Below are 6,722 nucleotides of genomic sequence, written 5' to 3'. Positions count from 1 at the left end.
AATTATCGTTTACTATGAAAGTCTCAAAGGGTCAGGAGATAATTTGTTTTCAGCTATCTGGCCACTATACTGAGAAATCATTTATAGAACTTTAGTAGCCACTAAGGAAAGATTCTTATGTGGTAAGAAAACAAAGGAATAGAAGAATCAATAATTTGAAATAAATATACAAAACTGTAATTATTTGTAGATGACATAGAAAATCCAATGGAATTAACAAATAATTCAATCTAGTAAGAGAATTCTGTAAAGTTACCAGACACAAGGTCAATTTATAAAAATCAACAGCACTGGTCTCACATGTAAACAGCTTAGAGGTCATCACCCCATTCTCATAACAAGAAAAAAAATAAACAACTGAAAATCAACAGTTCTTTTTAGATTTCACCAGAAAAGTAAGGTCACACCACAACTACTTTCCAGATACTATTAGGAAAATTAGCGCCATGTATCTAGTAGAATAAAGTAGTAGTCCCTAATTCATGCTATACACAAAGCACATGCCATATTCACTGGGGAATCCTATCTGGAATGAAGTCTCAATTAGATAAGACAAATTTTAAAAGGTAATAGAAGAAAATGAAGAAAAATACCTGAGTGACCTTAGGGCTTAAAGGATTTCAAGAACTAAAGGCTTGAAACATTAAGAAGGAAAAAAAAACCATGATGGGTTTACATACATCAAAATTGAGAAATTGTGCTCACAAAGAACATCATAGGCAAAATTAACAGCTGACAGTCCAGAGAAGATATTTGCAATGTTTAAAACCTGCTAAGGAATTAATACATGGCATGTGTAGGAAAGAGCTGCAAATGAATAACAAAAGCAAAGGAAGCCTCAATAGAAAAATAGACAAAGGTTATAAGTAGGCAAATCATTGAAAGGTAGTTCAAAGGCAAATAAGTGTATAAATCAGACAAATGCTCTAGAATCAGAGAAATACCAATTGCAACAGTATCAAAATATGCCTTAACATCCATTGGATTAATACAAATTAAAAATCAGATAGATAATACCAATTATAGGTAAGAAAGTAAAGAAATAAGACTTCTCATCCTCTACTGGAGGAGTGTAACTGAAGCAGTATTATAGAAAATAGTCTGATGGTACTTAATGAATTCAATATACACCTTGTCCAATGTTCTAACAATCACACACCTGGGTATAAACATCAAAGAAACCAGCACACCAATCAAAAGGCAATTCACCACAGTATTATTTTGTAGTTACAGAAAGTTGAAAGTTACTTTAGGTGTCCATCCCTAGAGGAGTAGAGAAGTAAATGCAACGGATACAGAATCTGAAATACTATACTACACTTAGCAATAATATAATAGACGCATATACAGCAACAAAATTTATCTTAAACATACACTGTTGAGTGAAAAGGGTTGAAACAAAGTGCGGTCTCTAAGACAATACCATTTCTATACATTAACACATAGACATATGCAAAAAAAATAACACTTTAGTTTACCAGCATATATTACAAACATCATAAAACCTAAGCCTTTGAAGGAAGGAGAAATGGAAAAGGGTAGTGGATAGTGAAATAAAAATAAGTAAAATTATACAATGGAGACAGAGGAGTTAAGATGGCAGAATAGTAAGAAGACCCTGGACTTGTCTCGTCCCTCAAACACAGATCAACATCAAGCCATTTTGAACACCTAGGAATTGATCTGAGGATTAACAGTACAATCTGCATAACTTAAGGGAAAGAATGTGGCAGGTACATGGTATAGAGAGGTGAATAGGGAGAGAGAAGAGCCGTGGTGCCACAGAGGAGAGGGAACCCTTCTTGTGGAGATGAGAAAGACAAAGGGGAAGAGAGAGCAGCACATTGTGTTTGCATAAGAAAGCACTCCCCCTGGGGCACCTGGGTGGCTCAATCAGTTAAACATCTGACTTCAACTATGGCTCAGGTCATGATCTCATAGTCCATGAGTTTGAGCCCTGTGTTGGGCTCTGTGCTGACAGCTCAGAGCCTGGAGCATGTTTCAGATTCTGTGTCTCCCTCTCTCTGACCCTCCCCCATTCATGCTCTGTCTCTCAAAAATAAATAAACGTTAAAAAAAATTTTTTTTAAATAAAGAAAGCACTCTGCCTGAAAGCAGCTAGAGAGAAAGAGTGAAAACACACACAAGAGCCTACAGTCTTTTATAAACAGGGGAGCACAGAGTCTGAAGTTTCAGAGGTCAGGCCCTGGTGGTGCTCTGGTAAGGAAGCAGGGCAGAGCCCTGGGAACAGGCAGCAAGGTCTGAGGATCCCATGGGTCACATGGGGAGACAAAAATGGAAAGTCCTCAAATACATGTAGGTTGAAGAACATCTGACTAAAACATGAATGGGTTAACCAGGAAATTAAAGAAGAAATTAAAAAATAGATGGAAGCAAATGAAAATGAAAACACAACAGTCCAAAACCTTTGGGATGCAGCAAGGCAGTCCTAAGTGGGAAGTATATTACAATTCAGGCCAATCTCAAGAAGCAAGAAAGGTCCTGAATACACAGCCCAGCCTTACACCTAAAGGTACTAGAATATGAACAGTAAATAAAGCCTAAAGCTAGCAGAAGAAGGGAAATAATAAGGATTAGAGCAGAAATAAATAATATAGAAACAAAAAATACAGGAGAACAGATCAATGAAACTAAGATCTTACTCTTTGAAAGACAACAGAAATGATGAACCCCTAGCCAGACTTACCAGAGAGAGAGAGACAGAGAGAGAGAGAGAGAGAGAGAGAGAGGACCCAAATAGATAAAACCACAAATGAAAGAGGAGAGATCACAACCAACACCACAGAAATATAATTAATTACAAGTGATGACCATGAAAAATTATATGCCAACAAACTGGACCATCTGTAAGGAATGGACAAATTCTCAGAAACTCACAAACTACCAAAACTGAAACAGGAAGAAATAGAAAATTTGAACAGACCCATAACCACCAAAGAAATTGAATCAGTAATCAAAAATCTCCCAATAAACAAGAGTCCTAGGCCAGATGGCTTCCCAGGGGAATTCTACCAAACATTTAAAGAAGAGTAAAGGGGTATCTGGGTGACTCTATCAGTTAAGCATCCAACCCTTAGTTTCGGCTCAGGTCATGATCTCAGTTTGTGAGTTCAAGCCCCACATTGGACTCTACTCTGACAGTGCTGAGCCTATTTGGGATTCTCTCTGTCCCTCGCTCTCTGCCCCTCTCCCACTATCTATTTCTCTCTCTCTCTCTCAAAATAAATAAATGGACACTTAAAGAAGAGTTAATACCTATTCTTTTCAAACGGTTCCAAAAAATAGAAATAGAAGGAAAACATCCAAACTCATTCTATGAGGCCAGCATTACTTGATTCCAAAACCAGACAAAGACTCCACTAAAAAGGAGAATTACAGGCCAATATCCTTGATGAACAGGGATACCACCTTCACTCCTGTCAGAATGGCTAAAATTAATAACACAAGAAACAATGAGTGTTGACAAGGATGCAGAGAAAAGGGAACCCTCTTGCACTGTTGGTGGGAATGCAAACTGGTGTAGCCACTCTGGAGAACATTTTGGAGGTCCCTCAAGAAACTCAAAATAGAACTACCATATGACCCAGCAATTACACTATTAGGTATTACCCAAAGGATAACAGAAATACAAATTCAAAGGGGTACATGCATCCCAATGTTTATAGTAGCATTATCAACAATAGCCAAACTATGGAGAGAGCCCAAATGTCCATGGACTGATGAATAGATAGAAGAGATGTGGTGTGTGTGTGTGTGTGTGTGTGTGTGTGTGTGTGTGTATACATATACATACAATAGAATATTACTCAGACATGAAAAAGAATGAAATCTTGCTATTTGCAACAATGTGGATGGAGCTACAGTGTATTATGCTAAGTGATACAAGTCAGTGAGAGAAAGCAATACCAGATGATTTCACTCATGTGGAATTTAAGAAAACAGATAAACATAAGGGAAGGAGGGAAGAGGTGAGAGGGAAACAAAGCACAAGAGACTCTTAATGATAGAGAAGAAACTATGGGTTGACAGAAGGTGTGTGAGAGATGGGCCATATGGGTGATGGTATTGAGGGTACTTGTTGTGATGGGCACCGGGTGTTGTATGTAAGTGATGAATCACTAAATTCTACTCCTGAAAACAGTATTTCACTGTATATTAACTACAATTTAAATTGAAAATAAAAGGTAGGCCAGAAGGCATCAAAGACAACTTTGTCATCCTTATAATTTTGGCTGGTCCCCAGAACACAAACATCTATATAGGGCCAGCCTGTTCACAATATTAATTTTGTTTTAATTGTGTTGCTAACATATTATGCTCCAAGGCAATAAATAAGGGTACCACTTCAAAGAAATGATAGAGGAGCCATGCTCCAGTGATGATAGGTTATCCTCAACTAAGGAAAATTATTAATTGAATTTTATACCTGAGCTCTAAATGAAATGAAGAAACTAATAATAATTAAAAAAACTAAAACTCATAATAATAACAAAGGAGAAACCCTATCAAAGCAATTCATCATATTAATAAATTCAAGGAGAAAAAATGCTGAATATCTCCAGAGATGCAGAAAAGGCATTGGATATATTCCACCACCTAGCTGTGATTTTTAAAAAAGAAAAACTTGGCACATGGGTGGTTCACTCGGTCGAATGTCCCACTCTTGATTTCAGCTCAGGTCATGATCTCACCATTTGTGGGATCCAGCCCCACATCAGGCTCTGAGTTGACAGACAATAAATAAGTAAACATTTTTTAAAAAGAAAAACTTGCAGAACTGGTTTTTGAAAGGAACAAGTATCTAGACAGTTATTTTTAATTAATTTATTTATTGCTTAATTCACATCCAAGTTAATTAGCATATAATGCAACAATGATTTCAGGAGTAGATTCCTTAATGCCCCTTACCCATTTAGCCCATACTCCCTCCCACAGCCCCTCCAGCAACCCTTTCTTTGTTCTCTGTATTTAAGAGTCTCATGTTTTGTCCCCCTCCCTGTTTTTATATTATTTTTGCTTTCCTTCCCTTATGTTCATCTGTTTAGTATATTAAAATCTTCATATGAAGTCATATTATATTTGTCTTTCTCTAATTTCACTTAGCATAATACCCTCCAGTTCCATCCACATAGTTGCAAATGGCAAGATTTCATTCTTTTTGATTGCCGAGTAATACTCCTTTGAATATATATACCACATCTTCTTTATCCATTCATCTGTTGATGGACATTTGGGCTCCTTGCATACTTTGGCTATTGTTGATAGTGCTGCTATCAACATTGGGTTGCATGTTCCCCTTTGAAACAGCACACCTGTATCCCTTGGGTAAATACCTAGTAGTGCAATTGTTGGGTCATAGGGAAGTTCTATTTTTAATTTTTTGAGGAACCTCCATAATGTTTTCCAGAGTGGCCACACCAGTTTGTATTCCCACCAGCAGTGCAAAAGAGATCCTCTTTCTCCACATCCCCATCAACATCTGTTGTTGCCTAAGTTGTTAGCTAACTTGTCAAATGTTAGCCATTTTGACAAGTGTGAGGTGGTTTCTCATTGTGGTTTTTCCCTGATGGTGGTATTTCTCTGATGACAAGTGATGTTGAGCAGTTTTTCATGTGTCTGTTGGCCATCTGGATGTCTTCTTTGGAGAAGTGTCTATTCATGTATTTTGCCCATTTCTTCACTGGATTATTTGTTTTTTGGATGTTGAGTTTGATAAGTTCTTTATAGATTTTGAATACTAACCCCTTATCTGATATGTCATTTGCAAATATCTTCTCCCATTCCATCAGTTGCCATTTAGTTTTGCTGATTGTTTCCTTTTCTGTGCAGAAGCATTTTATTTTGATGAGGTTCCAATAGTTCATTTTTTCTTTTGTTTCCCTTGCCTCTGGAGGAATGTTGAGTAAGAAGTTGCTGTGACTGAGGCCAAAGAGGTTTTTGACTGCTTTATCCTCTAGGATTTTGATGGTTTCCTGTCTTACATTTCAGTCTTTCATCCATTTTAACTCTATTTTTGTTCATGGTGTAAGAAAGTGGTCCAGGTTCATTCTTCTGCATGTTGTTTTCCAGTTTTCCCAGCACTTGCTGAAGAGACTGTCTTTATTCCATTGGATACTCTTTCCTGCTTTGTCAAAGATTAGTTGGCCATACGCTTGTGTGTCCATTTCTGGGTTCTCTATTCTGTTCCATTGATCTGAGTGTCTGTTTTTGTGCCAGTACCATACTGTCTTGATGGTTACAGCTTTGTAATACAGCTTGAAGTCCAGAATTGTGATGCCTCCAACTTTGGTATTCTTTTTCAAGTTTTCTTTGGCTATTCAGGTCTTTACTGGTCCTAAACACATTTTAAGATCATTTGTTCTAGCTCTGTGAAGAATGCTGTTGTTATTTTGATAGGGATTGCATTGAATATGTAGATTGCTTTGGGTAGTATGGACATTTTAACAATGTTTGTTCTTCAAATCCAGAAGCATGGAATCTTTTTCAATTTTTTTGTGTCTTCTTCAATTTCTTTCACAAGCTTTCTATAGCTTTCAGTGTATAGATTTTCTGCTTCTTTGGTTATGTTTATTTCTAGGTACTTATGGTTTTTGGTGCAATTGCAAATGGGATTGATTCCTTGATTTCTCTTTCTGTTGTTTCATTATTGGTGTATAGGAATGCAACCAATTTCTATGCATTGACTTTATATCCTGAAACGT

Source organism: Prionailurus viverrinus, chromosome C1 (genome assembly GCF_022837055.1).
Source record: "Prionailurus viverrinus isolate Anna chromosome C1, UM_Priviv_1.0, whole genome shotgun sequence".
NCBI lineage: Eukaryota > Metazoa > Chordata > Mammalia > Carnivora > Felidae > Prionailurus > Prionailurus viverrinus.
This window is presented reverse-complemented; position numbering follows the sequence as displayed.